Source organism: Falco rusticolus, chromosome 2 (assembly GCF_015220075.1).
Source record: "Falco rusticolus isolate bFalRus1 chromosome 2, bFalRus1.pri, whole genome shotgun sequence".
Lineage (NCBI taxonomy): Eukaryota > Metazoa > Chordata > Aves > Falconiformes > Falconidae > Falco > Falco rusticolus.
Genome location: NC_051188.1, coordinates 96,459,341 through 96,481,194, shown reverse-complemented (window position 1 = coordinate 96,481,194; position 21,854 = coordinate 96,459,341). Strand labels below are relative to the sequence as shown.

The window sequence follows — 21,854 nt, the reverse complement described above, 5'->3', positions numbered from 1 at the left end:
AGCTACCAGTGATTCAGTATATAACATCTGTAAACAGAACAAATGAAGATGCAGCCCAACCAATTTATCATATAATTATGACAGAAAGAATTAATAAATTTCTTCAATAACAATGCTTCCATCTACAGCTACAGTATGAGTATCTGGTATTCTACAGTGTCCTTTAAATGCCATGAATCTTGCAGAAGCCTTCAGCACAGATGAGCCAGCTCTTTTCCTGGTATTTGTCATCAGAGTAGCCTCAGTATGTGTTAGTTACCGTTGCATAGCATAATGTCAGAGTATTGAATAGAGATAATATAATAATACTTATAACAATTTTTCCATAAAACATGGAGAAGTTGTTACAGAAAAATCCTCTAGTTGTTGCTTGGATTTTCAGATTTTACATTTACACAGAGTAAATTACTTCTTGAGTATGTTAGATTTTGCATAAACATAACATGCTCTGCAGAAAAATGACATAGGACATAATTTGAAAATAAGATGTAGAGATGACAGCAGTCATCTCAGAATGCTGTCTGGGAATTAGATAGGTAATTATATAGGTAACCAGGTAGATAGAGGTTCATATGAATTCAGTAGGCAAACTCAGAAAAACTACAGACTTCTAGCTGATGTATTATTAAATACTTGGTGATGCTTAAATAGTTATGTGTTGCCCCCTCTGTAGTCATTCACCTTTGATTAGAATAGGTATAACTTTCTCGGGCGAGTAGTTAGATTTGGTTAGGTGATGTACTTGTTTCACGGTGATGTAAATGAGAACGTGTTGTAGTACTGCAGGCTGAGAATTAGAACTGGATTTATGAAAGCTTCTCCTGATGATGTGTTTAAATTGTTATTTGTTAAATTGATTATATCATAAAATTATCTTTAATGTATAGTTTTAAAAGCTGCTGGACATTTGTGTGGAAAAAAGTCTTTAGAAGTCTCCAATGAATATCTCATTTCACTTCACAGCATTTAATTATTAGATTATATAGACAGAAACTGAGCATAAGGCTTAAGGCTTGAAATGCAGGAGTAGGAAACTTGTCAAGATACATGGCTGTTGAATGGCAGAGAAAATACAAGATATGGCTTTACTCATCATGCTTGATGGCAGGCATAGAAAAGTCTGCAAATAGGTTTATTATTGAAGAAGAATGCCAGGCTATCTCTCATGTTTGATTTTCGTAAATGCGTTCCTTTAGGCTTTCCCCTCAAAACATGCAGGAAGGTAATTTTTTTGGCCTGCATCTTTTCACACAGAAGTGATGCTCAATCAGTTCCCACTGGAAGCTTTCTCAGGGAGCATTTCTGTGTCCCCCCACTGTTCTGAGGCATTTCAGTCCCATGCTCAGTAGCAGTTCTGGATGAATTGCTTGCTGGTATTATACTTGACCAAAGAGGCTGAAAATCGTTGAGCCAAGTTCAGGGTGTATTAGGATTCTTCCAGGTTCCTGAAAAAGTGCACAGCTTTGCAAAGTGCTTGAATGCTGTGGGTTACTGGGGCTTGCCTTTGCCTCTCGAATCCTTTCTGTGATGGGTGTTGGGTTTTTTCCCCTTGCCGTTACGCCAAAAATCCTAACTTGGGAGCTAGTACCTTGGTGAATGCCAAAGGCAGGAGTCAAATGCTTGTGTTTTAACGAGGTGATGGAAACTGGCTTGACAGTACCTCTGTCTCTCATTGCAGCCCTCTCAGCTGTCAGATGCGCTGATCTCCATGGTAACTCAAACCCCCAGACTCTTGACAGCAGCCTGCGAGGAGCAGCATTCAGCAGCTCAAGGGTCTCACGACCAGGTAAGCAAAACATAATGGCCCAACAGGAGCTTACCTCAGGCGCTCAGTTTCCTATCCGGCTACCTTTCGGGTTTTTCCCTGGCGAAGTCACACACACAGTTCGTTCATGTGCATGGTGGTGTACTTCTACTGGTGCTGTCATTTAAAGCTACAGCAGTCCAGCTCTCAGAGACATTTGTTAAAAAGTCTACGTTTGTTCAGGGTTGTTTCATAAGCTACAAATGGAAGAGCCACAATGTAGCAAAGCAAAGTAGTACTGTGGGATTCTTTGAGGGGCTTTGGTGTTGAGTAACTGCTGTGGTATGAAATAACCCCAGAACACATCAGTGTTAAGATCTGTCTTACCCACTGTACCTACACCACTGACAGTACTGCCTGGTCACTAACATTAGGCGTGAGCTCTCTTACTCTCCTGGAATGGACCAGACACTGTTCCTGCGTTCGTGTAACATTTGTTCGTACTCTGTAGCCTTTTCGTATTGCTACTGTGCTCTTTTCACAACTTTCTAAATCCCTCACTGTGCTGATAGCAGCATGTGGGGCATTCTAGTTAACATCCTAAGGAGTTACAGAATTCTTCCCCATTTTTGGTAAATTATGGAGAAAACACTAAGAAAACCCAAGATCTTTGCTGTCTTGGGGAAACAGTGCAGAGGGTCTACAGCTCTGTTCTCTATTCCTGGCAGTATCACTAATGCTGTGAACAAAAGCAGTAGCTTGGGTCTTACGCACTTACATGTGTGTGGGGAGGGGTTATTACTCCTTTTTGTCATAAGGTTTCACTGGCATTTGTGTTGAATTGTTTCTGTACTATGAAGATTGTATTTGTTTTGTAAGTCCTTGGTTTGTGTGAACCATTTTCAGGGTATTGCCCACATTCATTCTTTCTTGCTTGCCACATAAGTCCACTTAAATGTAATACACTATCTCCGCCTTACAAAGCAATCCGTATTACTCTGAGTAACCACTTTGTTACCTTTATTAACCAAACTGACATTTTTTGTGCCATAACTTGCTATCAACCAGATTAACTTTTGTATCATTGAGGATACTGTTAGATAGTGTTGAGCTAGTACTGGATGATTTTATTGGAGTAATGAAGAGCACTTCTTCAGTTATTGTTTCCTGTTAACAGCTACTATTTTATAGCTATAACTTAATCACATTTGATGATACTGATAATAATTTCTTAATCTGAATGTGTGTCTGTAAGCCAAATGCTGTTCAAAAGTCTGCATGTTTCATTTATGGAGTAACTTCTATTGACCACACTTCAGAACTTTATCAGATGATTAAATCAAACTTTCTGTTTTACTGACCAGGTTTCTATAAAATGGTGTTGACTGGCATCACTTTTATTCGTGTCATTTCCCAGTGAATTTATCCTTTATCAGTCTGCTGTTTATTTTCCCTGAGATTAAGAATGACTTAGAGCTCTGTGATTACTGAGATCGTACCGCTTACCTTCTTCAGTTATTGGCAGAAAATGCTAGCAGTCTTACTGAATTTCTCTGGTGTTCCAAAAATATACTGAAAATTAACATCATTGAAATAATACTCTCACAAACACTTTTAAGACTCTAAGGCACAATTTATCTGGGTGTGCTGATTTAAAGTTGTCTTTTAACATTCATTTTGGTTACTGGTAGCCCCCTTATATATAAAAATGCTTTTTTCTGCTTACAGAGAAGAAAATGTGTGTTGGTTTTTTGTGTTTTATAAGTAGCATGTTTGTATTCTTTTAAAACGTGGATCAGAAGTTGGAGACTCTCTGCTTTCTAGTCTGTTTTCTTTAGCCAGAATTTCCTATTCAGATTAGTATTTTTTTTAATGTGTAATGTATATTTCCATCTAATTACACACTTAACCTGGAATTAGAGTGAGATTTTTTGTCACAGATTGCCTTTTTTGGACTATTTAACAGAGGTCTTTGATCCCTGGTGGCAGTGGGGTGGGGAGAGTCCTTCCACATTTTCATCTCTGTACTTTCTCCCAGACGCAGAATTTTCAATACTTCACTGGCCTAGTGAACTTCCATGCTTGTGATTAATTAATTTATAGAGGCCCAGAGTGTAATTACCCTTTTGGTATTTCAAAAGGTATTCTAGGAATAAAATTTGGGAATGCTTGTGATGTGTTACTACTGACTGCATGGCATTTCTAGCTTACATCTCTCAGATGGACATCCTTTGTAGTTCTTTTCATATTTTACAGATGCATACTTAAGGAGCAGATCATCCAGTTCTTGGATATGCTTGGTGGTTTGCTTTATTTTGTATTACTAACAGTATATCCTCCTGAGATCTGCTGGCATATTATCAATATGAATTCAAGATCATGTCACCTGGCTTATCAGTAATTCTGAGAAATAATGGTGCAAATAGACCACCAAATTCTATTCCTTTTTCTCTAGTTCTCTTTTCCTGAAAAGTCAGAAGTACTGATTTTAATGTTTTAATAGTGGAGATCACCCCAACAGGTTAAAGTCATGGCAACTACACAGAACATCACCTCCTAAACAAGACTTTATGGCCACTCTTGCCTTTTTCCTTGGCCTCTGATCCCTCTCTCCACTCAGGTGTCCGTATGTAGGGCTGAGTTTATATTGCCTGTTTCTGTTACACCTCCCAGTTTACTTGCGAGGCTTTTTGCCTGCCCTAACTTGTCCTAATCCAAAGAGATAAGGACCACATCAGTGAGATGAAGTTTATTCCCTAAATGGGGCTGCTTCTCACCATGGATGTGAGTTGCTGTTCCGAAGGCCAGAACCTCTTAACTTTTCACCAGATACATAGCCAATAATTGATCATTAGTCTTATTACTTTCTGTCACTCTGAAGATCAGTCAGATCTCAGGGATCTCTTTCACATTTTCCTTCTAAAATATGCAGCTGGTCTTAACGCTAGCCAGAGATTTTGTACAGCCAGTGATGGTACATGCTTTAGCACTGTTCCATCTCATAGTAACACTGGGACTTTCTGGTCGATGACAGAAGGTCTCTAACCAATCTGGGTTGAAGACAGAGCCAATACAGGTAGGAGATGTCAGGTGTCAAAGAAAGAAGCTCTAGGAAAATTTCATGTAACTTCCTGGCCTGAAATATTGTAGAAACTCTTTGTTGGATTTTGGACAGTTGTTGGAAGCAGCGGTGCAAATCTGCTTGGGTGGTTCTGTAATGATTGCTTACCTGAACCAGCCAGAGAAAACCCAGAAGCAGAGAAAAACGTTAGGATTTTACAAAGTCAGTAATCATTTTTAGTGGATCTTCCCTCGTGCCTGGGAATAGACCACAGAATTTCTTCAGTCCTATGTTTTACTAGTTTGGCTGCCTGAGCTAGGGCAACAATTTTTACATGATGGGTATCAGACGCCTTTAGTACTTTCTGCTAGGTGGACACCAAAATTATTTCCTCAAGTTAGTAGCGGCTTTTGAAAATCATGGTCAAAGTCACTATCAAGACTAATAAAAACATGTTTTAACAGAACGTGGTCATGTTAATTTTGTCCCATGCATTCTTATGGTTATCATTGTTTATTATTGTTATGATAGGGATGACCATGATAAGAGTCTGACTATGTCACGGTCATGTGTGGTATGTTGTATGAATGCATAGGGAATTATAGTATCTTGACTGGAAAATCTTAGAGTGCAAAAAGCAAGATGAAACAGAGAGATGTGGAAACATCAAGATTTTGGGAGAGTTCAGTTAGCAACATTAGGAATATGCACATGATTCCTAGGAAGAAACAGATCACCGTTTACTGGCTTGATGTTTTTTGTGTGAATTAGTTACTTCAAACTTAAGAATGAGATGGACAGGATGTAAGTAGAAGGTATTTCAAACATACCAGCTGTTACGCTGAACAGGTTTCTGTTGTTCAAAGAGCTTGGAATGGGTGCAGTTTGAGAATGTCAGTGTGTGAGGCTTGAGGGTGGTAGCATTCCAAAATAAGACAGTAAAATGCATTATCCTTTGTTTTTTAAACTAAGCTGGTGGTTATTAAGGCATAACTCGGACCTTTTACAACCGGGCTGTGACAATCCTGCACTCTCTGTCCTTTGATTTGTAGAGCACTTTAGGATACCACCTTCACTGTGCCAGTCACTGGAAAGTGCTAGTAATAGATATGCAGAGTGGAGAAAGACAATTTTTTGTTGAAAATGTTAGTAAGTGTATATTTAGCTTACCTGGAGTGCCAGATGAAGCAAAAAGTGCGTACCTTCTTTTGTGTATGCCACCCTGCCACAGCATGAGTGAGAGGAGTTCTGCATTGCCTGAAACTGCTGCTGTGAGTTTGCCCAGCAGAGACTTCATGCAGGTAAAACGGCTGTATGGGACTTAGTTACCAGCTGGGGTTAAACCACAACACTTCATCCACCTGAAGTCTGCTTAACTTGTCTGGGCAGAAATTTGTCCGGCTCAGCTTAGGCAGTGACACTTTTGGAAAACTCAGGTATGTCCTTGTACCTGTACTGCACAAACATGGTGTCTAGCACATCCCAGAGACACTGTGTCTTCTGCAAGCTGCCTGTAACGAGGGACTATGTATGTGCGACAAATCCCAAACAAAATTAGGACAGTTTTCCTCTGAAGAATAGGATTTTCTGCTTTTTAAAGGTAGGTTCACTTGAGGCTTTTGTTTTAAACTGAATTCTTGTATCACGTTATGCTGTAGAAATGGAATTACCACAGGCAGTCTGGTTAAACATACTCCTAAGTATCTAAACATCTCATGCAGTTGTCCCACACAGAAACGGAACATGCAATGTAATTGTTCTTTCAATAAGTTGTTTCTCTGTAAATTAAGCCTTGGAGATGTATAGGATCTGTATTGCTATTTATGTATGAGCTCATTTGTATGAGCTGTGCCTGCCTGAACTGCTTTGATTTAACGGAACATGCGTAATTTATGGATAATCATACTATTATTAGATAGTATGCTAAAGAGTTGTGCCCAATATACAGATTAACATCAATTAATTTCAGAAGAATTTCCATCTTCAGGCAGCCTGTGAGAATTTTCACATGATATATTACTGTCTAATCTTCACTCTGAGTGCTGTAGGTGAAAAGAAATAAAACTATTATTTTTTCACAAAAGTTTACTTATGTACAGTAGCGAGAGTTAAGGTGTAGTTTTTTGGTGTGAGCTGATAAGATTTCAGGTATAACTAATCAGAATGGAATTACAAGCATGTAATCACTGATACTCCATTTATACTTACACACTGAGGTCACAGGTTCACACTTGGCTTTGTAGTGGAGAACCATGGCCCAAACTTTTCTTTCATAAATGTGATTACACTGATTTAGCTAAGTGGTTGTAATGGTATAGTTTGAGAGTGAATGATCACTGCAGAAAAAGCTGTGGTCTGAGCTGTTACAGAGCCCATACCTGAACTGCAAGAGCAGTGACCTTGGGTGCCCCTTACCGTGTCAGTGCAATGTCCGTTTCCAGCTAGTTCTTGCAAAGTCTGTTAAAACTTACCAGGATGTTCTAACTTCAAAGAGTGCAAGGAGAGATCAGTCTTTTGCTGTGGTTCAGCTGTGAGGGACAGTAAACTCCAGGCAAGGAGCAAAGGCAAACAGATACAGCACACCCAGTTTTACATCAGTGCAACCACTTAGGCAGCATGTCTCAAAATCATCTTTGTATTGACTCGGGCAAAGCCTGTTCTCTTTGAATAATCCATATTGCGTTCAGACATTCACACATGAGGTGGCTTCCCGGGGTTGTACAGTGCTGTATCTTCTAATAAATGTTCAGGAGATGGAGTTAATATGTCTGGACCTACTCAGAGAAGATAGGGGAACAGGAATAGCACTCTTCCAAACAATGTATTTGTTGTAATAAAACAAAGTGGGTTTGTAATTTTTGTTACATCTGAGATGGTTAATGTTTTTTATTGGTTACTTTATGAGTACAACATAAATTAGCAAGCATCCCAAATCTCTGTAACGAGTTGTGTTTATCATCAACTTAAATCAGTTTAAATAAGCTTAGTTCAACTGATGCATGCACAAATTATTTTCCCTTTATCTAGCTCACTTCCAGCCCTAATAAACAGAATAATCAATCATAGGAGCCACCTTCTATAGCATGATTATATATCTCTGATCAAGGAAATGTAAAATTATTTCTCTCTAGTCCCTACTTAGTTTCCCCTGTAATCAAGGTCTCTGGATATAATGATCCATCTTAATCATTTTTACATTGCTTGATAGAAATCAGGAAAAAAAAAACCCTTTTATTTTTTTTAGTGTGCACGTTTAACAAATGATTACATTCAACATGGTAAAACTGATTTTAAATGAATTAAGATATTTTTGATTCTTTACAACACGAGAAGATGCCAGTCTGACTCAGGGAATTCTTCGTAAACAAAAAGGCATCAATACCATGTTTTGAAGAGTTTGTACTGTAGTAATCTATACTCATCCTTATTAGTGTCATAGCTGGTCTGAGCTTACTAACACCTTTCTTACTGATGCCAGTGAGTCCAAGACTGGCTAGGTGTTTTCTGTCTTCGTTGAAATGTAAGGTGCCAAACAAAAGAGGTTAGCTTCATGAAAGGTAACTAGAAAAAAACCTAAACCACAATTAAAGATTCTGTTTAGGTTACTATTTGAGAGCCTCCTTAATGGATTGGCAACCTCGCGTACCTTATTCCCACACAGAACTGGAACTGGCATGCAAATGAAATAATACTTTTATACTGAACTCTTTAAACTATATACTAATAATTATTGAAGATTATAAACTATATACATATATAGTACACCATACATTTAGTAACTTTTGTCTGGATAGGCAATTATGAAAAATGTATAATATGTGAAAGATCAACTTGCAATTTGTTTACAGTGGTATTTTAGAACTTCTTAGTGTACTTTTGCCTTTATCAACCAATTCTTTCTTTCACAATTGCAAAAGGCATTAAGGCAAATTTGTGTTCCAGCTCGTTTATCTAAAAATGTGTGTTCAGAGTATGTCCCATTAAGTGTAATTGACAAGATTTAAAAAGAGCAATCTTTCTAAGAAGTATTCCTACCATGCTAGTTAATGGCAATTTCTGGACTGCTAGTTCAGAAATACTGTTCCGGATCAAGGCATAGCAGGTTGTTGCTTCAAAATGATAAGTAAATAAATCCTGAGCAGTCAAATACTGCTGCTGGTATTTTAGCTTAAGGGTGCTGGCGCTGTTTCTGTCTCTTCTGCTCAACACTGATAGCAAAACAAAAAAAGTTTGGAGAAATCGTGGTGTAATTCAAGTGTAGATGCTGGCTTTTATACAGTAATTGAATCATAAGGCACATATACCTCAAACTAGACTTTAAACATATTAATCATCTTGCCTTATTATTAATAAGTTCAATCTTAAAGACTTCCTTAATATTAGAATATCTTTTTATGTCTCTATAGAGATGAAATGCAGAAAATATGCTTGCTTGTCCTTCGAGCTTTCAAGTTATGAACTTTGTTCCAAAAAGGATTTGACATGAATACATTTTGACATTAAGATGAATCTTTTCCTCTGTATTAAAAATGGAGCATCATAATGCAAAACCAGTAATCTTTTTACTGGCAAAAAAGAAGGGTGTACTGCAACTTTTTGAATAAACATTGCAATTTGGCCTTAAACAAAACTGTGTCTCCATGTTACTTATGTGGTTCCATTCCATGAATACAGATATTAAATATCTTTGGTCATTTGAGGTTTACTAGTTTTCTTCAAAATTTGACCTCAGATGTAAATTAATCCCATGTTTAAAGCAAATATTACTTTAGATTTTAGCACAATAACCTCATTTTACACCACCAGTTTCATGATGGTTTTGTAAATTCTTTATTTTTTTGAGCCAAAAGTTCAGCTGTGATAAAATACAACAAAGGCTAAACTTGGTATCTGATATGCCAGGAGGTCTTTCCAGCCACGTTTTCCCAAAACATTGCTTCAAATCTTTCCATATTATATACTAGCATTCCAATATTTTTGTTCATTTCCTTCTTTTAAGTAACTCTAGCTTTACATCAAGCTGTTAATCATAGTGGGATGATTCTGTTTTAAACCATTTGAGTTTATAAATCTCTGTTTAGTAGTAAACTGGAGAGGCTGTTTTCCCGTTTATGTATGCCTTCGATTTCTCTCTGGATACTGGTAGATCTTCTACAAGTTATCTGCTTAAGGGTAAGCCCAAATATTTTGAATTGATCCTAATTAGATAATGTTTATGAAGTCTGTTAATATATACAGTCTTTGCAAGCTTAGAGTGAAAATTCTCGCCATAAGTAGATATCTAAAATTATGCAAAGATAATTAAAAAAAAAACCAAACAAATACACTATCAGTTTCAAATAAAATAACCCAAAGTCAAGGAAGCAAAGCGATCTGTGGTGACACCGATCTGAAGACTGTGCTCCAAGGGATGAAGAAGGGGATTGGTAGAAGCAGTTGGGTCAGGGAGCTTGAGTGGCAGGGGAGGAAAGAATGGTGTGACAGCCCCAGCTGGGAGACTGAAGCCTAGGGATCCTCCAGGTTTCTCCACTCCCTAGATGCTTGGTTAGCTAGTGCGGCCAAAATCCAAAAATGAGGGAAGACGTGGTGTCTGAGCTAGTCTAAGCCTGTTGTGATTGCCTATTACCAGTTTTGTGGTAGAGGTTTTTTGAAATCTAACCTCTTTAGATATGTGCTTCTCTTGACATTTAAGTGAGTTTTGCTTTAGGATTTCACAGGAGTGCGAATATTATTAGGTAATGCTAGGTAATAGTCTGCATTATTATATTATGTCTTGTGTTCCTAAAATTTTGACAAAAATACACTGGAGACAAATGAGGTTGCATTTGTATTGATTTAACCATTGTTGCTATGCAGCGGAAGAATTGCATGTCCCTTTGAAAGAGAGAGCACAGTAGGAGTGGCCTTGTTTTTACAGGGATGGAGGAAATAAAATTTCTGGTGCTGCAGCATGTTCGTTACTAATGGAGTTGATACATTGATGAAATCTAGGTATATGGTTTTGGCTGTGGCTTTGTCCCAGTTGCTCTGGTTGACTGCTAAACTCAGCCCCGGGGCTTGTTTACATAATTTTAATAGTGCTTTTCAGTAGATGTAGAAAGAGTTTACACAGCAGATTTTATTCATTAAGTGGTTTCTTGGTGAATAAAGAGAATAAATAAAAGTTGCACCATTTTCTTTATTGTAGCTGTTTGTCTTGAGAAGATACTAAAAGCTTGAAATGGGGGATTTAGCTAAAGACTTTGCAAAGACAGCAGATCGCAGTCTCTCCTGCGAAGGTGTTACCTTGGAAGGCAGATGCTGGGCTGTTTACCACCAGCAGATGTGATCGCTCTGTTCTAAATTCAATCTACCTGTGATGGTTATCATGGAGCTAATAAATCACTTGCACTATTTGATCTGGTCCCGTCACCTTTCGTTATCAAAGCTCATTTAAACTACTTTAAACTAGAACTGAGCTGGTAAAACAGATAAATTCATGCATCTGTGATCACATTTTCCTACTGTTGTATTTTGTAGTATCTGAGCCTAAAGACTGGGCATAAAAAACCCTAAAACCAATGACAATTTATTGTAAACTGTATCTTGTCATCTGACTAGTTCTATTAATTTAGCCACTCTTAGTTCTGTTTTGAACAATGCAGAATTTCAGATTTTGTTAGCGTGTGGAGTTTTTAACTGATACAGATAAAAATTAACATTCTGCCCTTAGAAATTACCTTCTTTGCTTCAGGATCATAGACTATATAAAAAGTTATTTGGTCATTGCTTTAAAAGCACAGTGACTTTTTTTCCCTTGTAATTTCAATTTAATAGTTGAAAACAACAGTGATTTCCTTGTGGGTGGTGTGTAATCTGACATCATTAATAGTCTGTTCAGTCTGGTATTGGAATAAAACCAGTTAATGTTACACGCCCCCATCCCCATTTGTGTTATACCTGATCTGTACAGTAAATGTTAAGTAAACAGACCTGGGAGCAAAAAGGAACTGGTCTATCAGTAGAATTCTTATGAACTTCTTACTTCCTGTGTATTTTATAAAAGCTATAGTTATTAGTTTTGATTTGCTCATCAGCAGCATTTGATTGTCTATAATTCAGTAGTTTGAATTCTGCTGTTTGCATCTGTGCCATCTGCAATACCTTTGATCTGGCCACTAAGGAAATTAGCCCATTGAAGGCAAATGGCACTGAGACTCGATTCCTGATTGGTTTTGCAGGCATTTTTAATGTTTTTTCGTCTAATTAGCAAACCACTACTTAAATTAGGCCCACCAAGCTGAAATGGAGGTAAAAGGATGTGGTGAAGACTTAGAAACAAGATGTGGTTGCTTACTGTATGCTGTACAGATGTGGCTGGATTTTGCAGAACCCCAGGGCTTGGGCAATGGCTGAGAGGGTGCATCTTTTTCCCAAGTCGGTTTAAACAACTGAAGTTACTGACCTCTTGAACCTGGCAGAACAGCTGAAGTATTTCTGAATATGTAAAGAGTTGGGAGGGGAGAGTGATTGAAAAATGAGTTTCTGTGTTCTGTGCTTAATGGTGTGCCGTCTTTTGAAAAGTTCCAATTGAGCGTTGACCCTACTGAAATAAAATGTTACTCCCCTTGTGTTTAACGGCTATTTTGATTATGTTAAAGGCTAAATTACACCTTCTAATTTGCATGAGGATTCTGGAAAGTAATAGCACACGGCTTGTAGCTTGGATATTTTTCATATATGAGTATTTTCACCAGATACTGAGCTGTTGCTGTTGCACATGGTAACAAGTGTGTGTTTTCTGTATTTTTGACTATTAACCAGAGTCCATACTGATGAAAGATGGTCAGGTGGAACTTGCCCTCCCTTGCAAGTACAAGGGTACTTGCCCTGTACAAGAGTCAAATGGTTGAATAGCTTTGGGTCAGATACAGCTGTTCATATCTATCTGTGGCAACAACACTGCAAAAAGAGGTATTGGGTATTGCCCCTACAGATATGAGCTAATTTCACTGAGACGTCTTCTTATTAGCGGTGATGTGCAAGAAAAAAACAAATTTGGCAGGTTGACTTTTGGCTTCCCAAAGTCAATTTTGTTCCCATTGACTATGGGAATAATAGGAAAAGCAATATAAACTCCCAAGTCCATAATGCCATTTGTTCAAGTGGCCTTGCAGGCCGTACAGCGAGAAGTGCAAAACCGTACCCGCAGGGCCACAGTGCTGTATTCAATCTGCCCAGCCGTGGCTGAGCTCCCCATGGTGGAGTTCTCCCTCTCTGTCACTCCGTAAAGTGGCCTGCAGCCTCCGGGGTCCCCCACCAGTGGCAGCTGCAATGCCCCAGGCTTGCTGCTTTCAGCCATCAAGCGTACATAGGGGGTTCAGTGAGGAACAAATCATAGGGCAAGTAAATACAATTATTGTATGGTTGGACTTGGTGATCTTAAATGTCTTTTCCAACCTAAATGGTTCTATATACTACTTTTAGCTCCAACCCTTCTACTGCCTACCATAAACTGGCACAATTGAGTTTGAATTTGTGTGTGTTTTTTATGCTACAGATACCTCCATACTTAACATTCACTGGTTTACATCAGTAAAAAGTCACTGATACCAAAACAAGGCAGATGACAATGATCATCATCTTTCTTTCTTTCTTTTAATGTCAGTTACCTAATTAAAGTTACTTGGTGTAGAGGAAGTCAGGTGTTGATTTCAGCAGATACTGTAAATGTTGTCAAGTTCAGTCAACTATGTCTTGGTAATAGAAAACTGCAACATTTCAGCCAGCCCAGCACAGAAATAACCTTGGTTGTGAATACCCCAAACCCTGAGGGGACATAGGGAAGTTCTAAACGCATAACCAAGAAACAATAAAAGACAAAAATATTTGTGGGAGGTGATGTAAGAAAGAGCAAGCTGAGAAAGTGGGTAAATAATTTTTTTTGTGCACTTGTATGTAGACACCTGCATCCCTCCTCTTCTTCCTCATAAACTGGCTCCCTTAGACCTGGAAGTGATGAGGTTCTGCAAGTACCTCAGGTTCACTGTCATGACCCTGCTTCACTTGAGAGCTATAAAGTAAAGCCATCCTTTACTTTAACAACTCCAGGGGGTTTAGTTGAGAGGTTTAACTGCAAGTTCTTTGGGAAAGAGGCTTTGCCTTTGCATCTCCTGTCAGAGGGGCTTGCCATGTTGTGCAGCAGTTAAAAAATAACTGCTAATACCAGTAATGGAAACACGGGGAGCAAAAAAGGCAAGGATGCGTGTTTCTGCAGTTGCTGAAAAATGGGTTATACTTTTAGCACTTCAATCTCTTCCACTAAGAAGGTGATTCTACTTTTATTTTGTTGCTTTTCTGGAAGATGAACAGAGGGAATATGGAGATGAGCAATTGTAAAGGGAGTTTTTAGTTGTCTAAGTACATGCACAAATTAGATTTGCCCTCCCCTGCTTCTTCTGGATATCTGCCAATTAATAATTTGAACTAACAGGAAGCTGGAAGGTTGGGAGTGTGACGAAATTCAATCGACCTTGAATTCAAAGTCAGGGTGGTTGGGTTGTTTTATTACTGTGATGATGATGATGTATCTTGAAGTGAATTTTGAAAGTGAAGATGTGTGGCAGTTTATATCTTTTGATAAGGTTTGCATTATCATGTTGGGGTTTGTTTCATTTTCTCTGTAATTTTGTCCAGCTAATTACCACAAAATACTGGTGAAGTGGCTGAATCCTAAGTGAACTGTTACAAAGCACTTTACGGTGTGGGCTGTAATTAAAAAGATTGTTATATTTCCCAAGGTTACAGAATTGGACTTGAGAATCAAATGTAATCTTTGGGAATCTGTCTTCAGCCTAAACTGCTTAGTTTCTGTCATTATTTTGAATTATAAAACACACTTCATTAGGACAATATGAAGCAAGCTTGAAATATTTTCTCTTAATTTCAGTGCTCAAATGATGATTTTATTCACAAGTATGTTGTGGTTCCAGATAAATGTAGTAATTTTCAGCACTACAGGCATTTTTTTCCTCTGGCACAAAAATGGCTTGGGGATTATACAAGACAAAACATAAGACTTCATAGCAAAGGATTTTATATCTGGAGAATACTGTGTTTCTCTATGGGTGCAGGTGGCTGTTACTAAACTTTGGGATAGTTCTGAGCTTTTAAGGCAAGGGGGATTGTGTAGGATATGAAAACAACTGTTTCTTTGTAACATGTTTTTAAGGGAATATAAACAGACTTTAACAATTTACAATTAATCGCTGGATTTACTGTGAACTCCATTTACCATCTGACTCAGTTGTAAGGGTGGTCAAACTACATTATTTCAGCTGATAGCTAAAGAGAGATTGTAAAACACTAGAGAAATTCTTTCTAAAAAGGGATTTTTCTCTTCAATAGAGAAAATTCAGTGTTTGCATAGGTCTCACCCAATTTTTTGCTTTAATTGTAAGATGCCAATTACACCTGCATTGCTGCCTCCGCACTGCAATCACACTTGTGCAGAGACATTTCAGTGGCAGGATGGGTGCTGTAGCAGAGTGCCATGGCAGGAGTCTTTGGTGCTGCCAGATGATACCTGCATTTTATTACTTGCCTACCAAAGCCACCTTACCTCTGGCTGACTGAAGCTGATAAAACACGCCCTTTCAGGTGTAAATCAAGGTCACAAAACAAATCTGCAATGGAGCCAGACTTTAGAGCCAGAAATCCCAATTTTTTATCCATTTGTTTTTATCATTTGCTGCTGTTCATGTTAGGGTAGCATCTAATGTGGTGCTCAGGGTTACCAGCTGAGAGGTGACACCAGGCGCCCCTGGGATGCTCATCCCCTGCCAGTATGGCCTGGAGGCTTGTCACAGCACCTGGTCCTGACTGCAGGGCAGGTGCAGCTCTGGCAGCCTGCTCCCACGGTTCGGTTCGTGAGCCAGGAGGAGCCTGCACACCAGGGTCTGTCCCTCCCTGCACTACAGGCTTCTGCCCAAAGCAAGTCAGAGCTCAGGGGAAGGAGCTCTGGAGTGAGACCCGTGTCTCCTTCCAGACTGCAAGTCAGGGTGCGCCTAGAGCATGTACCTGGGGACGTCATTCTGCCTTTAGCCCTGGTTTCTGTAGCTAAGCCAAACAAACAAAAATGTGTCTACTGTTCCAGTAATAGTCTGTGGCCATATTTACAGACACAATTCAGGTATTGAAGAGTGGCATTTCTTCTTTTAGTTTGTTCAGAAGCATTTATTTTCCTTAGTTCTAAGGTCAGAGAGATTAATGTGTGACTGTATTGAGTACCAGACTTGCTTTTAAAACTGTAGAGAGTTTTGAACATGGGGAAGGAAAACGTCAATTCTCGGTCAAAGTATAGACCAAAGACTTTAATATATGAAGATGTAATTTGAACTTCAGACACGCAGAGGAGAGTTTTCCCTTGAGTCCTTAATGGAGAAAGAAGACAAAGTCCCTGCGTGAATTTTGCTATAACAGTATACTAAAATTATGAAGTTCTTCCAAGTGAGAGAAAAAAAGGCATGTTGTATCTTTTCTGTTGCATCTCCTGTGGCTTTACGCGTACTGTGTATATTATACAAATGTAACATACTTTTTTGTTATATTTGCAGCTCCGTAAAATGTTTCTCTTCTATCTAGAGACCTATTTGAAACCAAGATGCCATTCATCATCATCATCCTCAACTTTTCAGTGCACAAAACTGGAGCAGAATATGAAAACCAGTCTAACAAGTGCTTGAATAGTTGTCATACATAAGTTGTTATTTGCCGTCGTAGTTACAAGTCCAAGTCTGCCAGCCTTTTCTGTCATGTGTCAATACCCCTCGCTGATGTGTGGTTTGCTTTCAGTTATGGCCCGGAGGTACACAGTAATGAGCCAAAAAGGGCAGCTAAAGCGCCAGGGACACTTCAGATTCTTCCCCCGTTAACTAATACTCTTGGGCAGATAAACAGTCCTCCTTAATTTTGTGTAACGTGCTCCACCTTTGTGGTCTCCCAAACTACAGTCATGCTTTGCTGCACCTTAGGGTCTCAGTAGTGTGGAAGGAGCCTTCAGAGGCTGTGAGCATCTTGACCGCATCAAAATTGTTGGTTTATTGCATGGATTAACACCATTTATGTCCATTTACATGAATCGCTGTAACAGCTGGTGAATTACCCATTTTGTTAAGCAGCAATCTATATGGATAACTGGTTATCTGCAGAAAGGAATGTAATTTGTGGTATGGTATCTGTTGAGTTTTCTAGAGGTAGCTGGTTGTTACGTTTCAGTCATGTAGTTTTAATAATGGTGAGGTCAAATTATTTGAACCTGGAGGTTTTTTCTTACTAGTTTGAAGACTACGTGAAGACAGCCTCAAGGGACACTTTTGGAAAAGTTTATTCAGTAATGCTGAATATCAATAGTATCTGCAGTATAATTTCAGAAATGACTAATATTTGCTGTCAAAATATGGAGGTGGGGTTAAAAGTACCAATTGACTCCTGAATGCAAATGGCTTGTCACATTTCTCTTTGGAAGCAGCAGATAACTAGAATGAACTGAAACTGGAGACAGTATATTTTTTATGACACGAATTGAACGCCTGCCAATGACAAATGCCAAGGTACATTGTGAAAATGAAGTTGATGCAGTGCTAGTTAAAGTGCATGACATAACTGTGAATAGATGCAACCATGTGCATGACACAGCTCCTACCTTTCTTTCCTTAGAGAGTACAGTTTAACGTGTACCAAGGTCACCAGAGTGGTTGTGTCCTGTGAAGCTCATGTCGTGCATGAGAGTACATAAAGACCATCTGGGAACTATAAAAATAGCCTGTCCTGAGTAGATGGTTTGTGTAGTGGCCGAGGACTGATACGCTCGTTCAGGAAATGGCAAAACAATGTCAGGCTTGTTGGGAAATAATGAGGCTTCTTTTCATCCTTGGGAATGGCCTGCTATCTCATGGAATGAAATCCACAGGGAGACTTTGGACCCCAAGTTTTCTGAATGCCATGAAGGAGTCCATGTGAACTGAAGTGGTTCAGTGCAGACAATGGAAATATTAAGATTCTTCTTACTATTTCAAGATTTCAGGTTTGGGATTTCTTAAACTAGTTGAGAGTGATAGTAGAACTTAAGTGACATCTAAAGATTTTTTTTTAAAGCTTTTAAAGTTTTATAAGAATATTTTTAAATCAAGTTGCACCAAATTTGTCAAGTTACAAGTTACTACATTCTGCCACATGCCAGTCAGCTTTATTCGGCCATCTTGCAAGTGGTTTATGTTATGATCTCCTGTGAAGATGGTTTAGAAAGCAAGACTGAAATTTTTAAATTGGCCTACGGGAGTGCAGGACATACAACTAAATCTGGGTAATATTGGCCAGACTTTTTTTTTTTTTTTTAAAGCCCAGTTTAGAAAGAATGGTTCTAAACCAATAGAAATAGCCATAAACAGTGAAACTCAATTGCAGCCTTTCCATGTAGGAGAAAAATAGAGGTATTAATGACTGCTTTTCTGACAGGCGTTTCTGTGTCACAGGTGACACAGCAGCAGCTCTTCAGTACAGTTTTAACAAGGTATCATACCTAAATGACTTCTGTTGAAGTCCTTAATGTGAACAGTGTAACCTGTGACAAGTCTGTCTCCCGGTTTTTATTGTTAATGCATAGATTAAATAAAGCTATTCAGGTTCTCCAGCCACATCAGGCAGTCTAGGCACTATTTTAGATGCTGCCAGAAAGACTAAGGGATGCTATTAAGAGAATAGTTGTAAACCGCTGCTCTGATCTGATTTGTGTAACACTGAGCATCTAATTATCCCCATACATTTGTGACTTCAAAACAGCCATTTTATAGTGAAGAGAAAGTATTAGTGTGAAGGACATGGATGCTATTTTGTGAAATAGTTTGTGAGTCCTCTAATGGCCTGTTCTGTATCTTGTTTATATTACCTACCAGAGGAGTGGTGTGTGCGCGTAAGAAAGTCTGATGTGCCATGTTAATTGAGTAAAAACTAGTAACATCTGTGTTATCTTTCTTTCACCCTTACGGCTGAACTTGCAGTGAGATAGGAGTTTCAAGAGGTCCGCACCATTGTCTCTCTAGTGCTTCAGTAGCAAATTTTGTCTGTAAACTGTTTCTAGCCATTGCCACCTGAGTTGATCAGCTACTTAGCTTACCTCAGATTCAGCCAAAATTTAAGCTGTTTTATGGGAAATAGGAACAGCTGGGGCAATTTAGACTGGATAGGGAGTTTGATTTCTGAATTAACACAAAATTAGAGATGTACTCACAGCTTTTTGGTCTCTGTGTGGTTTGTTTTTTTATTATAATTGTATAGAGAGGAATGATGCACTTCTTTCAAATGTGGAAGAAGAACATAGGAGATATATACTTGGTACCATGAGGAATTTTTTTCCTGTTTTTCCAGAGGTGCAAGAGTTTTGTAGTGTACAAGGCTGTGCTCTTTCTTCATGCAAATGATTTGATCTTATATCTGAATGAAGACGAAGTCTTCAGAACAGTGTATTCACATCTAATATTAGTCATATTTCAGATCCTGCTTGCGAATATTTACTTACAACATAGTTTTCCATTCTTCCGTGTGTAATCCCTTCAGAAAGTGGCATGAGCAAGTATCCTGCTTATACCTAAAGAATGTGGATGATTTCTTGAGATGATAAAAATGTAATTTTCTGTTAGAGGTACAGTTACAGCACCAATTCCACTGGTATGAAACCCACTTATTCCACTTACTGAATACAAGTGTTTTTTCATGTGTGAACCTGGAGGGAGGGGGAAATTAAGGTTGGGTTTTTTCCAAGTTTTTTGAGCACCATTGAGTGGTTTCAGTGAGGGAATGTGGTGTGGGTGTTTTCAGAAGTTGTGAAATCTTTGGAATACAGACTTGAGCAGTTGTGTAACTTCTCTGTTTTATAGCCTCACCTGTAATCAAAGTAAATGGTGTTTCCTAAATGCCATTAGAGGGTGAAATTAAACAGCAGGAATTAAATAGGAAACCATGTATTTGCTCATGGAATAGAATCTCACTCTACAGAGGTGCACATTTGCCCATCACGGCTCTCATTAGGCTGCTTCCTGCAACTTTGCAGCCTCCTTCTTCCCTGTGTCTGTCATTGCCCATTGAAGCTTTTTTTCCGTGCCCCCAGATAAATGTATGTGGTCTACCCATCAGCTCTCTCACCGTGCAATTAGCACCAGTCCCCTGAATTTAAGCCCTACAGTTCAAACTCTGCTCAGACCTTGCCTCATGCAGAAGTTCATGATGCCTCTTCTTGGGCTCAGGGAAGCTTGGGGAATGGGTTTGCCTTTGCAGAAGAAAAGGTGACTGCTCCAGGAACTGGTGGTAGGAGAAGCCATATCACTTTGCAGCTTTAATTTTAACAATCACTCATTGTAAGGCAACTTGATGAGGTGCTATGTCTCTATAGTAATTTGTGTGTTACAGGGTTCTGTGCCCTATGGATTAGTGATTGTAGACATCAGGGGCAAATGGTTTACCCCTTCACCTTCACATCATAGGCATTCTAGCAACTTGGTTTCAAATGACTTTGTATGAGCACAACATTTAATTGAAAGTGTCCTTCTAAGCAAAAAGGACCCTTATAAAAACTTCAGATAGAAGTTGTGCATTTCACTTTAAATAAACCAGTTGCCCCAATCTAAAAATAAAGCTGCTGCAAAGGAGTATTTCCTTAGAAAAGTGATTACAGAAGTTGATGTATTGAGACAAACTATTATTCTCTCACTGGTTAGCTCACATGAAGTAAAGCAGTATTAAGGGTTTCCTTTAATATTCGAAGATATCCATTGTATCTTAGTGACTCTGTATGTCTTAGAGAATATTTTATAAATTTAATAATACAAGGAACTGGTTCATATTTAGTGAAGTAACAACACTGTGCATGCATTCGCGGGGCTGTTTGATTCATTAGAATTATTATTAAGTCAGTGATCTATTTTTTATTCACTTGTACCTCGACACTGGTAGATATTCATTGATTTCTTGTCCCCAGGCTTCTCTTTCCTCCACCTCTCCTTGATTTTTATACTCAAAAATATGCAACTCACTTGAGAGATCAGTGATTTGGAAATGATCTAGCACTTGAACCTTCACCCAGAGCATGTCAGCCATCCCCTGCACTAATTAAGAGGTTTGCTTTGTGGAAGTTCGCTCTTGAGGGTGGGAGGATGAATGCAGCTCTGCTGGTTTGCTGGTTGCTGCTTCTGTAATGGCAGACAGCATCAGCAGGAGTTCAAACAGGACTTGGGGCTGGGGGGACAGTGGCAAGTGAACAGCTGACACATGGGTAAATGTTCCTGATCTTTTTTTAATATGTTGTATCAGAAAGATTACTCGGTCTCTTAAGAGCCATTCTTACATAGTAACGTTATTGGCAGGTAATGTGATGGTATAACTTGAAGTGGAACTAGAAAGACTGTGATTAGCTTTGCTAGTTAAGAAACAGTAGAAATAATCTTGTGCCTGCTACTAACAGCTGAAATGATCAGAGACATTAGAGATGTGAATTTGCAAAACATGCTTTACGTTTATGTTCATCACAGATGCACTGTGGTCCTTCACTCTGGAAGAGAATGGAGGTGGTCACTTATGAGCATAACAGTTAAACCATTGCTGACGTCTAATGAGAGCCTGAGAAGCTCTGTGTAACACCAACACCTACACAGAAATGTCTAAGATGTATTAGTTAACATATTAAGAGCACTTTTAAAATACAGAGCAATAGTCATTAATGGTGACATTGTTAACTCCCGAGGTAGGATATCCATCTCTTTATGTGAGGAATGGCATTTGCAAGTGCATAAAACTGTGCTTTTCTTAGACTATTGTTATCATTGTTGATTGTACAACACCACCCCATATTGTGTTTTGATTTATTTTTCTGCTTTTTATATTGTAAACCTTCCTAAAGGAATGCAAGTTTCATTACTAAAAATAACTAGTTTTCTTTGTCATGAGATATGCCTGAATTATTACACCCCACCACACAAAAAGTCTTAAGTGGCTTGATCTGGGCATATGAGAAGTGCTATA

At 38.7% G+C, this 21,854-nt stretch overlaps 1 protein-coding gene across 1 annotated transcript in view; it reads left to right on the top strand.

Moving 5' to 3' along the window:
* The window catches only part of TBL1X (transducin beta like 1 X-linked), a 111,671-nt gene that overhangs the window by 19,056 nt on the left and 70,761 nt on the right, over window positions 1-21,854 (top strand). Inside the window, 1 exon segment of the mRNA XM_037377500.1 lies at window positions 1,679-1,786. The gene's annotated coding sequence lies outside the window, so the exon portion shown is untranslated.